Raw genomic sequence first — 20,898 nt, 5'->3', positions numbered from 1 at the left:
CCTCTCCTCTACTTCCTCCCCAGATCCACACCAACATTCAGAACTGGTTTCAGTCCTTTCCTCCAGGGAGCTTTCCTCACAGCAAGGCCGAACTTTGCTGATACTGACAAATACGGTCCTCTCCCTCCTCCTCTGACGGCTTCATGTTGGATGAGCCTCATCCCCCCAGTTAGGTTGAAAGCTGGTCCAGAGTAAAGACTGTATCCTTTTCCCTTGCATTTCTCAGCATGGAGCCGAGAGTTCATGCTCATAAACTAACACTCAAGTTCCCTATTAAATGGGACAAGGATGCTAGATGAGAGGTGGCTCAGCTGCTTCTAGAAATACACTAGTGCTTCAAAGCTCAAGGAAGGCAGGAGGAGGGAGGGAGGGAGGGAGGGAGGGAAGGCATGCATTAAAAGCTTATGGAATACACAAAAGAGCTGAGCATCAGAACAAAGACTCATTTAAAAGGGCAAAGGAAACACTAGACGGCTGTTAATGGTGAACTGAATATGATAAATTATTACTTAAATCACTTGGTTTCACTCCTTGTTGTTATGCACAGTTAATTGGAGGGAACAAAATGCTGGGCCTCCCTGAATGGGGAGGGGAGGTGGGAGCAGTCTCAGGCTTGTAGCTTCTCCAGGACCACAGAGCCATCATGCAGAGATGACAAGTACTGGGCCAACCTCCCACTCTAGCCTCCCGTGGTGGCTGGGTCCCATTACCCGCACTCTGGTGCTCCTTTAGCTGGAGCTGTTGGCAGCCAGGTGGCCTAAGAGAGACAGAATCAGAGGGCTGGGCTGAGTGGCAGGTTCTGAACACCAACCCTGCCCCTGCTGGACCCCACTCAGACGTCTCGCAACCTGAAGAAAGCCAGGTGGCCTCAATAGCAGATTAACTGCTATTCAAAAACTTGGATTCTGATGCTTTTTTTTCTTCTTATGTTTCTATTCTATTCATTATATCCTGAGTTCCTCCTAAACTATAAACCACTTAGACACAGAAATGAGTAAGACACAGCTTCTACCTTCACTCAGGTGGGAGTGCAAATACAAGCTTATTGAACTCATTGTGGGCTGCACAGAAAAAAAAATCTTTCTAACACTTAAGACAAAGAATGTGTTAGAGTCTGGGAATAAATTAATAATTCCACGGTGAAAGGGAGAAGAGGCAGACAAAGTGAGCCTGATAACACCATCATCAAAAAGAGAAATTTAGAAACATATAGAACTGTTATAGACCAGGATTTCACAAGTAGTGCTTATATGACAATTATCAGCAAGGCCTAGAGAGTTATAGTTACAGGATAATGGCAGACAACATTCAAATGTGGAAATCCACATGCCTACAGGACAATTTAACAAACATTAGCAAAAGATATTCTTATGATTACAGACATAGGAAAACAGAGTTACAGCACAGGTATAAGTTTGAAGACCATGTTCCTTTTCCTAATTTAAATTTATATTTAATTTTATTTTTAAACACTATTCTCAACCTTCAGTTTTATCACAAGAAAAAATTAATTGCTATACTCCTCTCCATGAAACTTTTGTATAAATAAATGTAATCTCAAGAGAAAAAAACTTTTTCACAAGTCTGTTAATTAGAGGCTCATAGGTTTTACTTGAAGTCAGGAGTCAGAACTGAAGATAGATATATATATATATATATATATATATATATATATTTATATTTATACACACACATATATACACATATCGCAAAATCAAAACAGTAACAAAGAAAGGAATATGAGATAATGGTTTTTATATAAAGAAAATGTGAAGCTTAAAGAGGACCCTGGAATGACATGGAGAGCTAAATACCCTAAATAATTTTGCAATTGAAACAATTAAAATACTGGATAAAATATTAAAAGATGAAAAATTAAAATATTTAAAAAGCTCTGAGGACTCTAGAGATAAAAGAGAAAACAGAAACCCTTGGATGAAAGAGAGTGTTAGAACTATCTTTTACCTAAAGGACCTCTGCCACGCCCTCAAGCCCTTATGCTGCTGTTTAGATGGCTACACAGAGTATGGAGCAGGAGAGAAAGTCTGGGGGTCCCTAAAGTGGAATATGTAAGAGGAGTCCACTGTGTAAAACTGGAGCATCTAAGGGCTACACCCACAAAGTAAGGTGAACAAGAAATAAAACTGCCTCTAGAAGGAGGCTAGCAGAAACAAATACAAATCCTTTCTGGAGAAATTCCACTCTGATTCAGGCTTCAAGCAATTCCCACAAGTAAGGTTTTAATAAAAATTAGCAGTTCACAATCCAACTCACAAAACATAGAAAGAAATAAGTCACCATCAGTGAGAGCCAGTCAAAGCAATGGACAACACAAAGATTTTAGGTACTAGAATTATCAGACAGAAAATTTAAGAACTAACAGAAAAAATGTGAGGAAACAAGAAACTATAAAGAATGATCTTGGCAAATTTTAAAATGAAACAAACAGAATGTCCACAAATTAAAATATTTAGCAACTGCAAGTAGAAATGTAGTATGCAAGTTATACAGCAGAGTAGACACACAGGCAGAGAAAATTTTAAAACTGGAAGATAAATATAAAGAAATTAAACCAAAGTGCAGCAAAAGAACACAAAATGATGCAAAACAAGTAAGGGGGGTTAAGAGACATGGAGGATAGATTAAGAAAGCCTATTGTAAGTCCAATTAAATGGGCACTTAGGTTATTTCCGTATCTTGGTTATTGTAAATAAAAATGTACCATCTTCTAAGCATACAGTTCAGTACTGTTAAGTGTTCACATTGTTGTGAGACCAATCTCCAGAACTCTTTTCATTGTGCAAAACTGAAATTCTGCACCCATTAACTGGCTATTCTTCCCTTCCCCCGGCCCCTGGCAACCACCATTCCACTTTTTCTCTCTGAATTCACTACTCATAGGTATCTCATATAAATGGAAGCATAAAGTATTTGTCTTTTTGTGACTGGCTTATTTCACTTTGCATAGTGTCCAACAATCTCCATTCTTTATATATATATATACACACACACACACACAATGGAATATTTCTCAGCCATAAAAAAAGAATGAGATCCTGCCATTTGCGACAACATGAATGGACCTTGAAGGTATGATGCTAAGTGAAATAAGTCAGATGGAGAAAGACAAATACCGTATGATTTCATTCACATGTGGAATCTAAAACAAAACAAAAACAAAACAAAATAAACAAACAAAATAAAACAAAACCAAACTCATAGATATAGAGAACAGCTTAGTGGTTACCTGAGAGGAAGGGGTATAATAAGTGAAAGGGGTCAATTGCATGGTGATGGATGGTAACTAGACTTGTGATCAGCACCAACACTCCTTCCATGAGAGTTGACTCCACATCATGTTTGCAATTCTTGACAGTTCTGCTTACCACCTGTATGACTATTACTATTTTTATTTAAATCAAGTCAATTTTTAATCTTAAATATATTTTTATAAAATAATCTATAAGTCACTATGACACATTAAAAATTAATAATACTTGCCGTAAATAGAAAATAATCCTAAAAAAGCAATATAGCGAAGACAACATGATGTGATTAGGCTTTAAGCATGATAAGCAATGATAAAGACAAGCCCCTTACCATGGCTCACAGACCTGGCATGGTCTGGCCTTGCCCCCTGCAGCCTCCTGTCGCTTTCTTCCCCTGGCCACAACAGCTTCCTTTCCTGTCCTTAGTGCTCTCCATGCCTCCTGAAGCTACAGGGTATTTGCACATGCTGTCCCCCCCTGCACCCCAGAACCCTCTTTCCCACCACACTCTTAGCGCACTTAAACTCCTTCCAGCCTTTCAAATATCAGTGTAAGATATTTCCTTGGGAATACTTCACAGACGTCCCTGATTGTGCCAAATCCTCCCACTCTCAGGCCTCAGAGCACCGCAAGTCTCTCCTTAGCACTTATCTCAGGGGCAGTTTTCTATTTGTTTATGAGATCGATTAACATCTGTCTTTTCCTCTGGATTCTTTAAATTCCACCAGGGCTATGACCACTCCTGGTTTTGCTCACCATTAAATTTCCAGTATGGTGCCTGATACATTATAGGCACTCAATGGTATCCGCTGAGTGAATGAGTGGATGAATGAATGAGTGAATGAATGATTCTTAGATTGTTGAGACATAAAGTAGTAAAGTCCGGCAACTCCTTATGGGTGTAACTTTTCTCTTCCTTACTCAACTTCTGGGTTCCCAGTTTGATAATGAGGCATGGGAGACACTACAAGCTTTCTCCAGTGGGGTCAGAACTTCTTCCTGGGACCATGAAGGCATAGCAGGGCATACTGCTCACAGGTTTTGAGAAGCAGAGCTTTCTGAACCTTATGAGTCCTCCAGACACTGCCATTTCCATGTCCATTTTCTGCAGACCTCTGCCATGTCATTCACATGAGACCATGGCAGGCAGGGACTTCAACACGTAAAAATAAACATATAACTAATAAAGTTTTAAATGACCTTCCATGAACCTTTTAAACTTCACCCTTCATAAAACACTTCTTTGCCAATTCTGCATAGCGTTCCTCCAAAATCTCTTCTAACTTTGTTTCTCCATCTCGATTGCTAATCCCACTCTTATCCTCTGGCATCTGTACCATTATAATAGACCCTTCCAGTCCTGGTCTTCTCTAATCAATTCTCTACACAGTCAAAAATTCATATATGGGCAGGTTGCCTCTTAGCTGAAAAAGCTGAAGTCTCCCAATTCCCTACAAAATTCTTCAAGAATTTCCCAGCAAACATTTAAGATCCTCCTCAGCATGGTCTAACCTCACCACTCAGCCTACTTCCTTAACGAGAAATCTGTACTGAGATTTAACCCAGGCCTGCAGCATGCCAACAGCCCAATTCCAGAAGCAAAGTGGTTTTTAAAACATCTTTTCAGGAAGGGAAGTTAATGGGTGAGCAGTGCAGCAAAATACCCAGAACCAGTGCAGGCAACTGTGTACTGTGATCTCAGTCATTAACGGGAGTTAGGAGTCGCAGCTGCTACATGCGCTCACTGCAGGAGCCCAGGCAGGCCACTTCCCTCTCCAAGTCTGCAGTATGGAGACTACAAACTGAACACCATGGGAAAGGCAGGAGGACAAGGAGAGACATGTGAGAGGCTTCGGGTGTCTCTGAACCCAGGAGAGATTTGGGAGCTTTTCAAGTTTCCAGTAGGTGGTTGTGTCTAGCAGGGTCGAATCAGACACAGAATCTTGTCCTCAGCTTTGATGGGTCAGAAATATCTCATCTATTTAACAAAATAGTCATGGAAGTCATCCCAGGAAGCCTCTTCCCAACATCAGGATTTCTGGGAAGCCAGGGACTTCCCTGGTGGTCCAGTGGTAAAGAATCCGCCTTCCAATGCAGGGGATGTGGGTTTGATCCCTGGTCAGGGAACTAAGATCCCACATGCCGCGGGGCAACTAAGCCCACATGCCACAACTACTGAGCTTGCGCACCTCAACTAGAGGGCGCAGGCGCTGCAACTACAGAGCCCACGCATTCTGGAGCCTATGCACCACAACTAGAGAAGAGAAAACCTGCTGCCACAACTAGAGAGATGCCTGCGCACCGCAACAAAAGATCCCACATGCCTTGACGAAGATCCCGGTGCCACAATTAAGACCCAAGGCAGTCAAAAAAAAATAAATTAAAAAAAGAATTTCAGGGAAGCCAAATTATTAACCAGAAGTTTACTCACTAGGGGTGGAAGTAAGCCAAAGGGAATCAGGTAATTGCAGACACATTTTTTTTTTTATATAACCAAAACCTATATAGAGCCTGAAATTTCTGATGCAGTGGAGAACTGGTTTGCCTAAAACCCAGGATGAGATACAGCAGAACACCAGACACAGTGCCTTACTCCCTTGGCTGCAGCTGAACAAACCTTGACATTGGTTTATCGCTGGTCTTGTCTATCCTCTCTGTAGACTTCCATCCTTCTGCCTACATCTGTTGGTACACGTCACAGTTTCCAAGGTCACAGTTTATTTTACGTGGCTCCTTATCGTCCTCATTTGGAAAAACCTTAATTTCATCAACCACAAGCCTTCTCTGGGGTTGGACTTTCCATCTATTATGGAAATTCTTATTATCCAGGAATGTCATTTCCTGACCTGATGGCAAATGCAAAGAGTGCAGCTGTCTCCCCTTGCACCTTAATTACATTTCCAAGAAGGAATTCAGAAAAACAGACCTGCAAAATGGCTTACAGTTGGCTCCAACAGGAGGTAGAGCTCTGTCAGCTGAGAAGGACTGAAAAAGTAGTAACACTGAAAACCAGGGGGAGCCAGTGCCTCCTGGATGCAGCCCGGTGGTTGTGTCCTTAGAGATCGGTCTTTAGTTTCTCATTTTGCCCTCTTCATCTGTGGCCTCTGGAAAGGGCAGCAGGCCATCTGACTTTGACAGATTTTTGAAGTCAAGTGTCATGGTGGCCATCCCAATACAAAGAAGGAGGCAACATGGCAATCCGCAGGGAGAATTCCAGTTCAAAAACCAGGAGGGACAGAGAGTGGCCCCATTCAACCTCAGACTTTCTAGTGAGGGGGATTAATCTGACAGGGAAAGTGAGTTGGCATTAACTCAGAACCACGGGAAAAAGCATAAGTCAAAAGTAGAGACTGAGGCCAACACCAAGCCCTGTTTGGAGCTGTTAGGGCTCAAAAGCCAAGTGTTCAGGAGGAAATGGTAGTCCTGTTACCTGCTCTTTTGGGACCACACCTGGATCAGCTCAGGGTGCAGAATTCCTGGAACTTTTAATGAGAGTAAACATTTTTCACCAAGCAAGAGGAAATTAGCTTCACTCTCAACAAAGTGCACAAATTGTCCTGGCCCACGAAACACCATTTTTCTTAATGGTTTAATGGCCCTGGGTAAATAGTAGGTGAGCCCCTGACTTAAAGGGAAAAGTCTGAGTTTGTATAATACAGGCCCTTGGAGTTAATAAAAGAGGGCGGGGAGCTGCTTCAAAGCTGCTACTCCTGTGTGAACCTAAAGGCAGATGAAAGAACCTTGCAGATTGTTTTGCTGGAACAAACTTAAAGAAAGGTTTCATTTCTCAAGGGAAGGAGATTTCCTTAAAAGTAGGGAATCAGCAGAAATACTGTGGCAAGGCATTATGTGGTTACTTAAAATGTGTCATGCTATGCAGTGAAGATAGTGGATGGCCCAGGAAAGGGTTGGGGCAGGAGGGGGAAACCGGGTCAGGAGCGTGGGCTAGCCTGTAACATGGCTGTGATCTTGGGAAGCCCCTTCTGGGCCGTGGTTTCCACATCTGTGAAATGCTATAATGACAGCAACCAGCACTTACTCAGAGCTTCCTCCAATGCCACATGTGTGTTCTAAGCACTTTAGGTGAGTTACTTCTTTCAACTGTTACAATAACCTCATGAGGTAGGAGAAAAAAAAAATGCCTAGCTTCTCTTAAAAAATCAGAAAATCTGACAATGTTGGGCACCAGTCCAACGTAGCAGAATAAGCCAGAGTTGATTAGAAGTCAGGCTGTTCTAAGATGAGGCCATCAGCCGTAGCCCTCACACTCTTCTTGTCCCACTTATTTTGTTCATGGTGCCTGAGTGGCTCTTGCAGCCTGTGGGTCTGTGGCCCCTGGATTAGATGGTCTCAGTGATTTCTCCTCTACCCTGAGAGTTGATGTTCTTTGCTCCATGTCACCCTGCTCAGAGTGGTCAGGTCACTCATCAATATTCAGGCCTCAGACAAAGGGTATAGAACATTGGGCTCCCCCAGTTGAGGACTCTTAAGAAGCAGAAATATTGGGGACTGAGGAAGGGCACTTCTGTGCCTTATGACAGAGTTTCAGTGGACACCGGGCCCTCTGCAGCCTGCCCTCCCCTGTGCCAGGAGCTTGAGTCTCACTTGAATGGAGAAAGGAAGTAATGGAGGAATGAACAAGGACATTCTGAAACCCCCAGGGACTGTATCAGGATGAATGAGGACCTGCCCATCCTAGGAGCAAGACAAGGTAATTACTTAACCTCTCTGTGCCTCAGTTTCCTCACCTATGAGTTAATAATAGCACCTACCTTACAGGGAGGTTGTAAGAAACAGAGTAAGAACCCCTTTGGGTTGCTAAGGACTCTAAATTTTCTGATTCTAGTCCTTTGGCCATCATGACTCACCAGTGGTTTCTTGAAAGAACGATCTATCTCTATTTAAAAAACAAAACCACTTTCGACTTAAGCTAAGCTTGTCTTGTGTTTTACCCATCAGGAAGTCAGAGACAGAAATTACTTAGAGATAAACTTACAGATTACAAGTCCTTCAGTTCTATGTGCTTTTTCAAATGTTCTCTTACTAAATGGGCCTCTGGTGAAGATAATGATCGGTTCACTGATTTGTTCCCAGGAGAATGGGGTAAAATGAAGTCCTGTTCATCACATTTTTAATTCTTTTTTTGTCCAATTACTTTGGAAAGGTTTCTACACCAGTTATCCTTCTCCAAGCTCTCCCTCTTTCCCCCCACCTGCGACACCTCCTCAACTGCCAGGCCATAGGAGGAATCACAGAGCGGTCTTGCTCTATGACCAGCAGGTCCCTTTCAATAAGAGCTCTCTCAGGCCATATTCTCCAAGTTGGGTTTACTCATTCTTCAACTGAGGTCCCTCCAGACGGGCAGATGCTATGTCCAGCTGGAGACCAGTATGTTCACAGCTGCCTGTTATCTGCCTCTTCTTGGCTCTTCAACATTGTCTTCAATCAAATGAACCCACCCCCACCTCTGTCTTCCATAATTGCTATTTTATTTTATTTTTTAACAACTCATACATTTATTTTTACAAAAATATTTAATGAATACCTACTATGTTCCAGAAACTGTTCTAGGCATTGAGGATGGCACAACAGCAAGACAGACCAATTTTATTTCCTAATGGAGCTTGCAATTTTGCAGTAAGAATATGGTAAATAGGCAAATGAATAGCTAATTAAGAAAACTGTAGATTGTGATTTGTATGTCATCAACTATTGGCTTATATATTGACATTTAAGTGTGTGTATATGTAGATATTGATATATACATGTATATACCTATATATCTATATTGATGTATATATGTGTATCTCTATCTATCTATCCATCTATCTAAAATCACACTGAGTTATCACACTAGCTTGTTAAGCACTGTTCACTCCTTTTACAGATGAGGCTCAGAGAGGTTAAAGATCTTTGTCAAGGTCATACAGATAATAAAGATCAAAGCCAAGATTTGAACCCAGACACTATGACCCCAGGGCAGTGCTCGTTCTATGATTTCACCAAGCTGTACTACTGAGCTCTCTGGCAGGGTGGAGAAATGGGAAATAAGAGGGAAAGGGATTGGTTGGTAATGATGAGAGTGAACCAGAAATGACTGACAAGAGAAGCAAAAGGTTATGAAGTCCAAAAGGGGAAGGAGATCCTAACTTGGAAAATAGGAAGAGGGTTTTCAATTTTCCTGGAGGATTTCCAGAATATCAAGACAGGGAAGGCAATGTGGGCAGACAGTAGGCTCTGGTCAAGTTCTTATCAGTATTCTACTGGGAAAGTATAGTTTAGCTTTCCCTTGTGAGCTTTTATTTTAAGATGGTGTTGGTCTTGATGATAACTATTCTCTTATTCCTAATAAAGCTTCTGGGTTCCTCACAGAGGGACATAGTAGTTTTCCATTAATTGTTACTGTAATTGCTATTTTAAATAGGGAAAAGTTGGTTTCTGTTGCTTGCAACCCAAGAACCCTAGCTCTAATACGGTACCTCAGTGGTGAGAACAAGGGAATAGATGGTAAAAGAGAAGTGTTTATATCTGAATTTCAACATGGTGACAGCAGAGCATTAAACCAAGCTTGATCCCTCCTAGGTGAGGGCCCTGTGTGACTGCATGGGTTGCACACACGTGAAGCCAGCACTGCCTACCTGTTACTTCCCGTGACTGCACAGCCCCAATGCCTGCTATTGACATTCATGCAGCCAGTCTCCCTACATGTCCCCTCCAGCCCTGGGCAGAGCCACACAGGACTCTGAAGGAACAATACTCTTCCTTGTCTTACTGTCTGTCTCTCACTCTCTGAGCCTAGGAAATTTCATCTTCCCATCACCACCACCACCCTCCTCACCCCCGTCCAGGGACATGTCCTGTGGTCTCCATCATCAATGTTTCTGACCTATCCCATCCCTCCTTCTTAGAGTTCTCTTCCTGTCTTGGGCAGCCGTGGTATCCCCACAGCTCATACCTGACCTCTTGGATCACCTTCCAGTCCCTTCCTGTCTTGGGTGGTCCTCACACACTCCTCTCACTTCAGCCCAGCCCTTCTCCACCTCCCACCATCATTCTCAAGGCCCTCTCCCATTTCTCCCTCCAAGGTCACCAAGCTTCGGCCCCACAAAAGAGTTCTGCCTGCAGCTTGGTAATATTCCAATCCCTTATCATAATCCTGCTCAGAGCTGTACAGGACAGCTACATTTTAAAGATATTTTGTACAAAAAGATACATGCACCCCTATGTTCATAGCAGCACTATTCACAATAGCCAAGACATGGAAACAACCTAAATGTCCAGTGACAGATGAATGGATAAAGAAGATGTGGTACATATATTCAATGGAATATTACTCAGCCATAAAAAATAATGAAATAATGCCATTTGCAGCAAGATGGATGGACCTAGAGATTATCATACTGAGTGAAGTAAATCAAAAAGAGAAAAACAAATACCATATGATATCATTTATATATGGAATCTAAAATATTTGCACAAACAAACCTATCTACTAAACAGAAACAGACACACAAACATAGAGAACAGACTTGTGGTTGCCAAGGGAGGGGGTAGGGGAGGGACGGACGGGGAATTTGGGATTAGTAGATGCAAACTATTACGTATATTGATAGAATGGATAAACAACAAGGTCCTACTGCATAGCACAGGGAACTATATTTAATATCCTTGGATAAACCATAATGGAAAAGGATATAAAAAAGAATTATATATGTGTATAACTGAGTCACTTTGCTGTATAGCAGGAAATTAACACAACATTGTAAATCAACTATACTTCAATAAAAAAATTTTAATATATTTTATACGTGACAAAAGATATCTAAAAGTTTATTTATTTTGTGATAAATACTTTTATCAATGAGAAAACAGAAATTTGGATGGGTGAGGTAACTTTTCCAAGGTCACACAGCTAGTTAGTGGCAAAGCCAGGGTAGGATTCCAGCACCTGCTGACTTCAACTACAACTCCTATGTAATTAGGGATTAATGGGGTCATAAAGGAGTGAGGACATAAAGGAGTAAGACAGCACTGTGGTTTTTAAAAACAATGGCTACATATTCTTCAGCATTAGTGGGAGGTGGGGTCTGTGTTCCTTCCCTTGAGTCTGGGCAGGCCTGTGACTACTTTGACCAATAGACTGGAGTGGAAGAGATACTAGGTCATAAAAGGTCTGCCTGGTTCTCTTGGGAGGCTCACTCTGAGGAAAGCCAGCCTCCACAGAAGAGTACCAAATACCCTGAGACTGTCATGCTAGAGAAGACACATGTGGTGCTCTGGTCAACAGCCCCAGCTTAGCTCCCAGCTGCCAGCCAACATCAGCTGCCAGCCATGTGATGAGCAATCCTGGATGTCCAGCCAACTGGGCCCTGAGAAGATGCCAGCCTCCAGCTGTCAAGTGACTCCCTGCTATATGTCTTCCCAGCTGAGGCCCCAGACATCATAGAGCAGACAAGCCATCCTCATTGTTGCCCTGCCTGAATTCCTGACCCACAAGATCTGTGAATATAAAGAATGGTTTTTGGAAGACAGTCAGTTTTGGGATGATTTGTTATGCAGCAATAAATGGAACAGACACGTACAACCCGTGCATCCGTCCACTAATATTTAAGTCATAAATTTCACATGACTTCTTCTAACAGCTTTTCAGAATTCTCTTAGCAGGCACTGAGAAGGTGCCAGTTTCGGGGAATGTGCTTAGAGAGAGAAGGGCTCCCCCACCTCCTCATCTACACTCCTCACTTCAGCAAGGTCTACTGTCTGAAAGTAGAGAGGCTGTGGTGTTAACTCCAGTGCCATGTTAACCCCTCTGAAGTTCCATTCCTCCTCTCTAAAATGAGAGATGGAGAGTAATTCTTCTCACTTCATGGATCTGATGGATGACCCAGGAAAGCGAAGCTGTAAATCTGCTCTGGGAATGCTTCAGCACACTCTGAAGATAATCATGAAGGCCACCTATAACCTGTTTCCCCCTCTGCCCACTCCACAGCCCCTTTCCTTGTCTTCATGCCTGGTAGATATGGTCTGACTCTGTCAAAATAACTTTCCCAGCCTAAGCCATTAGCTCTGCAGAGCCTCACACAGCTGCCATCCTTCCCCTCTTGTTTGTACCTTTCCAATAAAAGCACTGCCTCTTTTGATTACAGGAGAATTCTCCACTCTAATTGACTTCCAGGCATTAAATTTTACTGAGATGATCTCAGAGGCTCTCTGGGGAGAGGAGAAGTGCCAAGCATCGCCGCCCTTAAGGCCCTGGTGCTAGCTAACAGTTTCTAAAACTGTTTGCTCTAAATTTTGACAAGGCACCTTCTGGGTAATATAGAGAGCAGCTCAAAGCAAGGGCAGCTGGGTCCCAAGCTCCCTGACCTCTCACTGACCTCTGAGACAGCCGGCAGAGCAGGACACAGACCCGTAGGTCCTCGCACCTGCATCCCCACCCATCTCTGTTCATGTGATGCCTCTCACTTCACAAAAAGAAGTGAGAGGCATGGCACCTGCCCTAGACAGGTCAGCAATGCACAGGCACACATGACCCCTGTTGAGACAATGTGAGGCCATATAATTAGGTGCCAAATTCAGTGGCATAGTTAGCACTAAAAGAGGTAAGGTGGAGGAGGAGAGAGAAGCAGGAATTAGGGATGATTGAGGAAGGTTTCCTAGTATTGACAGTAAGGAAACAAATACTAGACCTCTCTATAGCACTTGCTTGATGACAAATCCTGTCCCACGCCCTTCATATACTTAAACACGTTTATTTCTCGTAACAACTTTTTGAGACAGATTCTACTTTTAATGCCCTTTTTATAGATGAGAAAATTGTGGCATGAAAAGGCTGAGTAACTCAGCTAGAGTCATACCTAGTAAACAGGAGAGCCAGGCTGGGAGCCAGAAAGTCTGACTGGGGGTCTGCACTCTTCTGCACTGTGCTGCCTTTCAAGGCATTCGCACCAGGAGAGAAGGAGGAAAAGAAAGGTCTCCCAAACGGGAAACACTATACACACAAAGGCACAGACCTGGAACTGTGCTCCCTGTTCAATGGCCAATCATCCTTCCTCTGTCTCCTGGAGAAAAAAAAAAGAAATCACATATATGGTTTTACATGCTTAGAAAATTTCTGGAATAAAAGACATGTTATCAGTGATTACCTCCTAGAAATAGAAATAGAGAGGAGGGGAGAAATGGGAAGAGAGCTCTTACTTTTTATTTTATAATTCTCCAAATGTTAGAAAATTTTGCCTCCAATCACTTTGACAATTCCATATTGCTCTGTCAAAAAATGAACAAAGGAAAGACTCTCCTCTATGTCCCCATCATTCTCCTAGGGAAATAGCTGATAAGAGGGCCAGTGGACCAAGTCAGAGCCAGTCCTTGGGCTACAGGAGTGTGCTGGGAAGATGAGTCTCTGCATCCTGACCTCCACCCAGAGGGAGCTGGGGACCTGCCCTCTTCCCAGTGAAAGGGTCCATCCCTCAGGCCACAGACGTCTGCCAGGCTCACCTTCACCCTCTTCTCTCTTCTCTGAGCGTCCCCAGCTTTCCACTCCTCACCACGTGTTTGCAGAGATCACAAAGAAAGCTGCAGACCCGTGTTTTGACATTTTATTAATATTGAGAACTTTTAAAAATTGAGAAATTCCATATAAACATCTAGATTTCTTTTTTCTTTTGACCAAACCAGAAGATCTGGCAATTCTAGGCCTGCATTCTCACTGGGCAACTGGGAAGCTGAGTTGAGGCTGCTGCCCCTTTTGACGTGACACAAGCTCTGTTTGCCTCTTTCTTTACCACTGCCTATATTCTCACGTTAAGGTCTAATGGCATTTATATACATCCATGCAATTGCTTTCTTATAACTGGCATACTTCCTCAGGTACATCCCCTGCTGGGTCCTGGTAAGAAGCTGGATTTGCAGTCTGTGGTTTAGATTGCAAAATAATCTCCAGCTGTTTAACAGTTCTGTTCTCCCCAAGATCCTTGAGTGTAGGAACCAAGTCCAACACAGCCTCTCCATTCACACATCCTCTCACAGTGAAGCTTTTTATTTACGGCCTGATGAATTGATTCATCACAGTTAAGATAGAGAGTAAAGACCTGGATTTCAATCCATCCAGAATTGGCTGTGGCCGAATCATTCATGTAGCACAACGCTCAATCCTCCTCAAGAATGCACTGTGCTTTTATGCCTGGAAAAATGGATAGAAACACACTGCTCTCCCTTCAGCCTATGGTTTTACTAAATATAACTGCTGGCTTCTGTTATCTGTTTTTACAGACAATCTACATTCCTCTGGCTGATCTTCCCACCTTGACAACCAACTTCCCATCACATCGCTCTCCTGCTCATATATAGCACATGAATGATTCAACCAAAAAAGGAATCCCTTTACCTTCCACCTGATACATTTTAAACAGTAAAAAAATACCTTTCCATTCATTGTGTCATACTAAAATTCTTTCATAGCTTTAATCTCACTTAATCCTTACAAAAACCATAAAAGGGGAAGTCTCTACTTTTAAAAATGGGCTTCCCCACTCTACGACATAAATCGCAGCAAGATCCTTTCTGACCCACCTCCTAGAGAAATGGAAATAAAAACAAAAATAAACAAATGGGACCTAATGAAACTTCAAAGCTTTTGCACAGCAAAGGAAACCATAAAAAGGACGAAAAGACAACCCTCAGAATGGGAGAAAATATTTGCAACTGACAAAGGATTAATCTCCAAAATATACAAGCAGCTCATGCAGCTCAATATCAAAAAAACAAACAACCCAATCCAAAAATGGGCAGAAGATCTAAATAGACATTTCTCCAAAGAAGACAAACAGATGGCCAAGAAGCACATGAAAAGCTGCTCAACATCACTAATCATTAGAGAAATGCAAATCAGAACACTGTAAAGCAATTATACTCCAATAAAGATGTTGAAAAAAGGGCTTCCCTTAGCATTGAGATTCACTTTATAAATTGTTTATTTACATGAATTGCTTTTTTTTTGCATTTGTCCAGGTATTTTTTTAACATCTTTATTGGAGTATAATTGCTTTACAATGGTGTGTTAGTTTCTGCTGTATAACGAAATGAATCAGCTATATATATACATATATCCCCATATCTCCTCCTCTTGCGTCTCCCTCCCACCCTCCCTATCTCATCCCTCTAGGTGGTCACAAAGCACTGAGCTGATCTTCCTGTGCTCTGCGGCTGCTTCTCACTAGCTATCTATTTTACATTTGGTAGTGTATATATGTCCATGCCACTCTTTCACTTCGTCCCAGCTTACCCTTCCCCCCTCCCTGTGTCCTCAAGTCCATTCTCTACGTTTGTATCTTTATTCCTGTCCTGCCCGTAGGTTCTTCAGAATCTTTTTTTTTTAGATTCCACATATATGTGTTAGCATATGGTATTTGTTTAATGTGGCTGCTGCATTATAAAGGAAGGACGAACAGTCAGTTATATCAGCAGCTGAATTTCTCATGAACCCCAGAGAGCAGCTTCTATAAGCCAGTCCACCACTTCCACGGCTCAAGCCTGGAACAAGCAGATGCAGCTATCATGGGGGAAACCTCACTCCTCTTGCGGGAAGGAACTGGGCCAGCGATCCGCAGCCAGGTTTGCAATCTTCGCTAACCAAACACACAACACATCTAAAATGTCTTCATGCCTAGTGCACCCTATAAGCTCTTACAGGGTAGAATTATAGGAATCCTTAGAAAAAAAGTTTCTGAGAATAATTAGTCCTGGGGAAAGGTCACCTCAAGTGAATTCACTTAAATGGGAAGCAACATTTTAGAGCAAATAGTGTGTGTGGGTTGGTGGGGGGGTGTGTGGATTGGAGCTTTATCTTAAAAAGAACTAAAAATTATGATAGTAAATTTATTTTATTTTATATTTAATCACATTTTGATTATAACTGCAAAACATGGACTATTTCTTAGAACAGAAAAATGAATCAAGACTTCTTTGGGGCATGTTTATTCTGAAAAAAAATTCTAAGACAGCAAAATATGAAGTCAATCACTTCTTATTTGACCTTCACAGAAAGGTTTTAAAAAAGGTAAATTTTGCAAAATAGTCAAGGGCTTCATCACTTTTCCCCAGGACCTCTCCAAATCCTTTGCATTTCCAATCATCCCCTTCTGAAGCCTTTATTATATCATCATCTTTGTTGATTTTCTCTTTTTCAGTTGTAACCAGACAAACTCTGCCAGGCTCTCATTTCTTGGAGATTTTCTAACAATTATTGAATCAGTCCTCAATCATCACTTTCATTATCTTAGTGAAACCCTGCATCTTTTGCAAGATTGGCAATTTCACTCTGCAACTGGTAGGCACAGTAATCACAGTGACAACATCTGACACTAATGTTGGGGGGGGAGGGGGTAGATGCCATGTTAAGCCAGAAAGAGGTGTGAACAGGGACTAGCTTTGTAAGGATAGATTTGTTAGTGAACATTTCATGTTGGGATGACCCTTACGTCACAACTTGTAATTATTGGTACTCCAATAGTAAGTACTCTGATAATGAAGTTCCCTTGCTCTTAAAAACCAAAGTAGCATTGCGGGTTCAGGAGAAAGGACTCCACCGGCAGAACTGTGATGAGTCCACCACTGGTGAAGGTGGTCAACTGTAAACTGTGTGATGCTGGCTGAGGGACTGACTAAGGTCCCTCCAGGCTCTGGCTTCCAAACCCAGTCAGTGTGCTTAAGCCCTAAAGCTGGTCAACACCTAAAGCTAAAATAACTGAAAAGAAACAGAAATATCTGCTTTGTGACTACTGCCACCTACTGAAATTAAGCTTCATTTCCAATTTTACTGTTATCTACACTATAACTGACTCTAGGGGGCAATGCATTGCAGTCTATCACTTGGATAGGTTAGCTTAGCTCTAAACAGGTCAGAGGAACTTTGCAAGGTCTGGCAAGGCTTAAAACCTCTTCTTCCTGTTGGGAGTCTGTTGGGAGATTCTGGATTTTTGTCTGGTTTGGTCCAGACTGGGTGAAGTTTGGCTCTACAAGTCTTCGAGGCTTGCACAGTAATTGGGAAATTCATTCTTGGGATAGGGTGCATTCTTTCATGTCTGACTTTGCACATGTTCTTTATACTGCTGGCCCACCTCTCCTCCACTGGGCAAACTGTTCTCCTTCAAGATCAAGTTCAAATGTCCTCTCTATAAAGGCTGTCTGCACCTCCCCAAAGCTGTTCTCCCTTTCCTCTGTGCAACGTAAGTTTTACTCGGTTCTGTAACAACACTTACCACATGTAACTTAATCCTTTAATAATCCATTTCTTCCTCTAGATTAAAGTTTTTGGGTACAACTGTAATGATATAATCTTGTTAGTACATGTTCACTACCTAGCACATTGAAGATACTCAATAAACCTTTATTAGGCAGAAGCAAGAAGAACTACAATCCTGCAGCCTGTGGAACAAAAACCACATTCACAGAAAGATAGACAAGATGAAAAGGCAGAGGGCTATGTACCAGATGAAGGAACAAGATAAAACCCCAGAAAAACAACTAAATGAAGTGGAGATAGGCAACCTTCCAGAAAAAGAATTCAGAATAATGATAGTGAAGATGATCTAGGACCTTGGAAAAAGAATGGAGGCAAAGATCGAGAAGATGCAAGAAATGTTTAACAAAGACCTAGAAGAATTAAAGAACAAACAAACAGAAATGAACAATACAATAACTGAAATGAAAACTACACTAGAAGGAATCAAGAGCAGAATAACTGAGGCAGAAGAACGGATAAGTGACCTGGAAGACACAATGGTGGAATTCACTGCTGTGGAACAGAATAAAGAAAAAAGAATAAAAAGAAATGAAGACAGCCTAAGAGACCTCTGGGACAACATTAAACACAACAACATTCACGTTATACGGGTCCCAGAAGGAGAAGAGAGAGAGAAAGGACACGAGAAAATATTTGAAGCGATTATAGTCAAAAACGTCCCTAACACGGGAAAGGAAATAGCCGCCCAAGTCCATGAAGCACAGAGAGTCCCGTACAGGATAAACCCAAGGAGAAACACGCCGAGACACATAGTAATCAAACTGGCAAAAATTAAAGACAAAGAAAAACTATTGAAAGCAGCAAGGGAAAAATGACAAATAACATACAAGGGAACTCCCATAAGATTAACAGCTGATTTCTCAGCAGAAACTCTACAAGCCAGAAGAGAGTGGCATGATATACTTAAAGTGATGAAAGGGAAGAACCTACAACCACGATTACTCTACCTGGCAAGGATCTCATTCAGATTCAACAGAGAAATCAAAAGCTTTACAGACAAGCAAAAGCTAAGAGAATTCAGCACTACCAAACCAGCTCTACAACAAATGCTATAGGAACTTCTCTAACTGGGAAACACAAAAGAAAAGGACCTACAAAAACAAACCCAAAACAATTAAGAAAATGGTCATAGGAACATACATATCAATAATTACCTTAAACGTGAATGGATTAAATGCTCCAACCAAAAGACACAGGATTGCTGAATGGATACAGAAACAAGACCCATATATATGCTGTCTACAAGAGACCCACTTCAGACCTAGGGACACATACAGAATGAAAGTGAAGGGATGGAAGAAGGTATTCCATGCCAATGGAAATCAAAAGAAAGCTGGAGTAGCAATACTCATATCAGATAAAATCGACTTTAAAATAAAGATTGTTACAAGAGACAAGGAAGGACACTACATAATGATCAAGGGATCACTCCAAGAAGATGATATAACAATTATAAATATATATGCACCCAACATAGGAGCACCTCAATACATAAGGAAACTGCTAACAGCTATAAAAGAGGAAATTGACAGTGACACAATAATAGTGGGGGACTTTAACATCTCACTTACACCAATGGACAGATCATCCAAAATGAAAATAAATAAGGAAACAGAAGCTTTAAATGACACAATAGACCAGATAGATTTAATTGACATTTATAGGACATTCCATCCAGAAACAGAAGATTACACTTTCTTCTCAAGTGCGCACGGAACATTCCCCAGGACAGATCACATCTTGGGTCACTAATCAAGCCTCGGAAAATATATGAAAATTGATATCATACCAAGCATCCTTTCTGACCACAACGCCATGAAATTAGAAATCAATTACAGGGAAAAAAACGTAAAAAAAAAAACACATGGAGGTTAAACAATACGTTACTAAATAACCAAGAGATCACTGAAGAAATCAAAGAGGAAATCAAAAAAAACCTAGAGAAAAATGACAATGAAAACACGATGATCCAAAACCTATGGGATGCAGCAAAATCAGTTCTAAGAGGGAAGTTTATACCTATACAAGCCTACCTCAAGAAACAAGAAAAATCTCAAATAAACAATCTAACCTTACACCTAAAGGAAATAGAGAAAGAAGAACAAACAAAACCCAAAGTTAGCAGAAGGAAAGGAATCATAAAGATCAGAGCAGAAATAAATGAAATACAAACAAAGAAAACAACAGCAAGGATCAATAAAACTAAAAGGTGGTTCTTTGAGAAGATAAACAAAATTGATAAACCATTAGCCAGACTCATCAAGTAAAAGAGGGAGAGGACTCAAATCAATAAAATTAGAAATGAAAAAGGAGAAGTTACAACAGGCACCGCAGAAATACAAAGCATCCTAAGAGACTACTATAAGCAACTCTATGCCAATAAAATGGACAACCTGGAAGAAATGGACAAATTCTTAGAAAGGTATAACCTTCCAAGACTGAACCAGGAAGAAACAGAAAATATGAACAGACCAATCACAGGTAATGAAATTGAGACTGTGATTAAAAATCTTCCAACAAACAAAAGTCCAGGACCAGATGGCTTCACAGGTGAATTCTATCAAACATTTAGAGAAGAGCTCACCCATCCTTCTCAAACTCTCCAAAAAAATTGCAGAGGAAGGAACACTCCCAAACTCATTCTATGAGGCCACCATCAGCCTGATACCAAAACCAGACAAAGACACTACAAAAAAGAAAATTACAGACCAATATCGCTGATGAATATAATGCAAAAATCCTCAACAAAATACTAGCAAACAGAATCCAACAACACATTAAAAGGATTATACACCATAATCAAGTGGGATTTATCCCAGGGATGCAAGGATTGTTCAATATATGTAAATCAATCAATGTGATAAACCATATTAACAAATTGAAGAATAAAAACCATATGATCATCTCAATAGATGCAGAAAAAGCTTTTGACAAAATTCAACACCAATTTATGATAAAAACTCTCCAGAAAGTGGGCATAGAGGGAAACTACCTCAACATAATAAAGGCCATATACGACAAACCCACAGCAAACATCATTCTCAATGGTGAAAAACTCAAAGCATTTCCTCTAAGATCAGGAACAAGACAAGGATGTCCACTCTCACCACTATTATTCAACATAGTTTTGGAAGTCCTAGCCACGGCAATCAGAGAAGAAAAGGTATCCAAATTGGAAAAGAAGAAGTAAAACTGTCACTGTTTGCAGATGACATGATACTATACATAGAGAATCCTAAAGATGCCACCAGAATACTACTAGAGCTAATCAATGAATTTGGTAAAGTTGCAGGATACAAAATTAATGCACAGAAATCTCTTGCATTC

General features: G+C 41.3%; 1 long non-coding RNA gene across 1 annotated transcript in view; it reads right to left on the bottom strand.

Annotated features, from left to right (window-relative positions):
* Positions 1-13,152: 13,152 nt before the first annotated feature.
* LOC307192325 overlaps positions 13,153-20,898 on the bottom strand; it is a 31,884-nt gene continuing 24,138 nt past the window's right edge. Inside the window, exon 4 of the long non-coding RNA XR_013830042.1 lies at positions 13,153-13,330. This is a non-coding gene — a long non-coding RNA (uncharacterized lncRNA). The remainder of the gene's footprint in view (positions 13,331-20,898) is intronic.

This window comes from Stenella coeruleoalba (assembly GCF_951394435.1).
Source record: "Stenella coeruleoalba genome assembly, chromosome: 10".
NCBI lineage: Eukaryota > Metazoa > Chordata > Mammalia > Artiodactyla > Delphinidae > Stenella > Stenella coeruleoalba.
The sequence above is the reverse complement of the archived record's forward strand: the minus strand, read 5'-3'. Positions and strand labels throughout refer to the sequence as shown.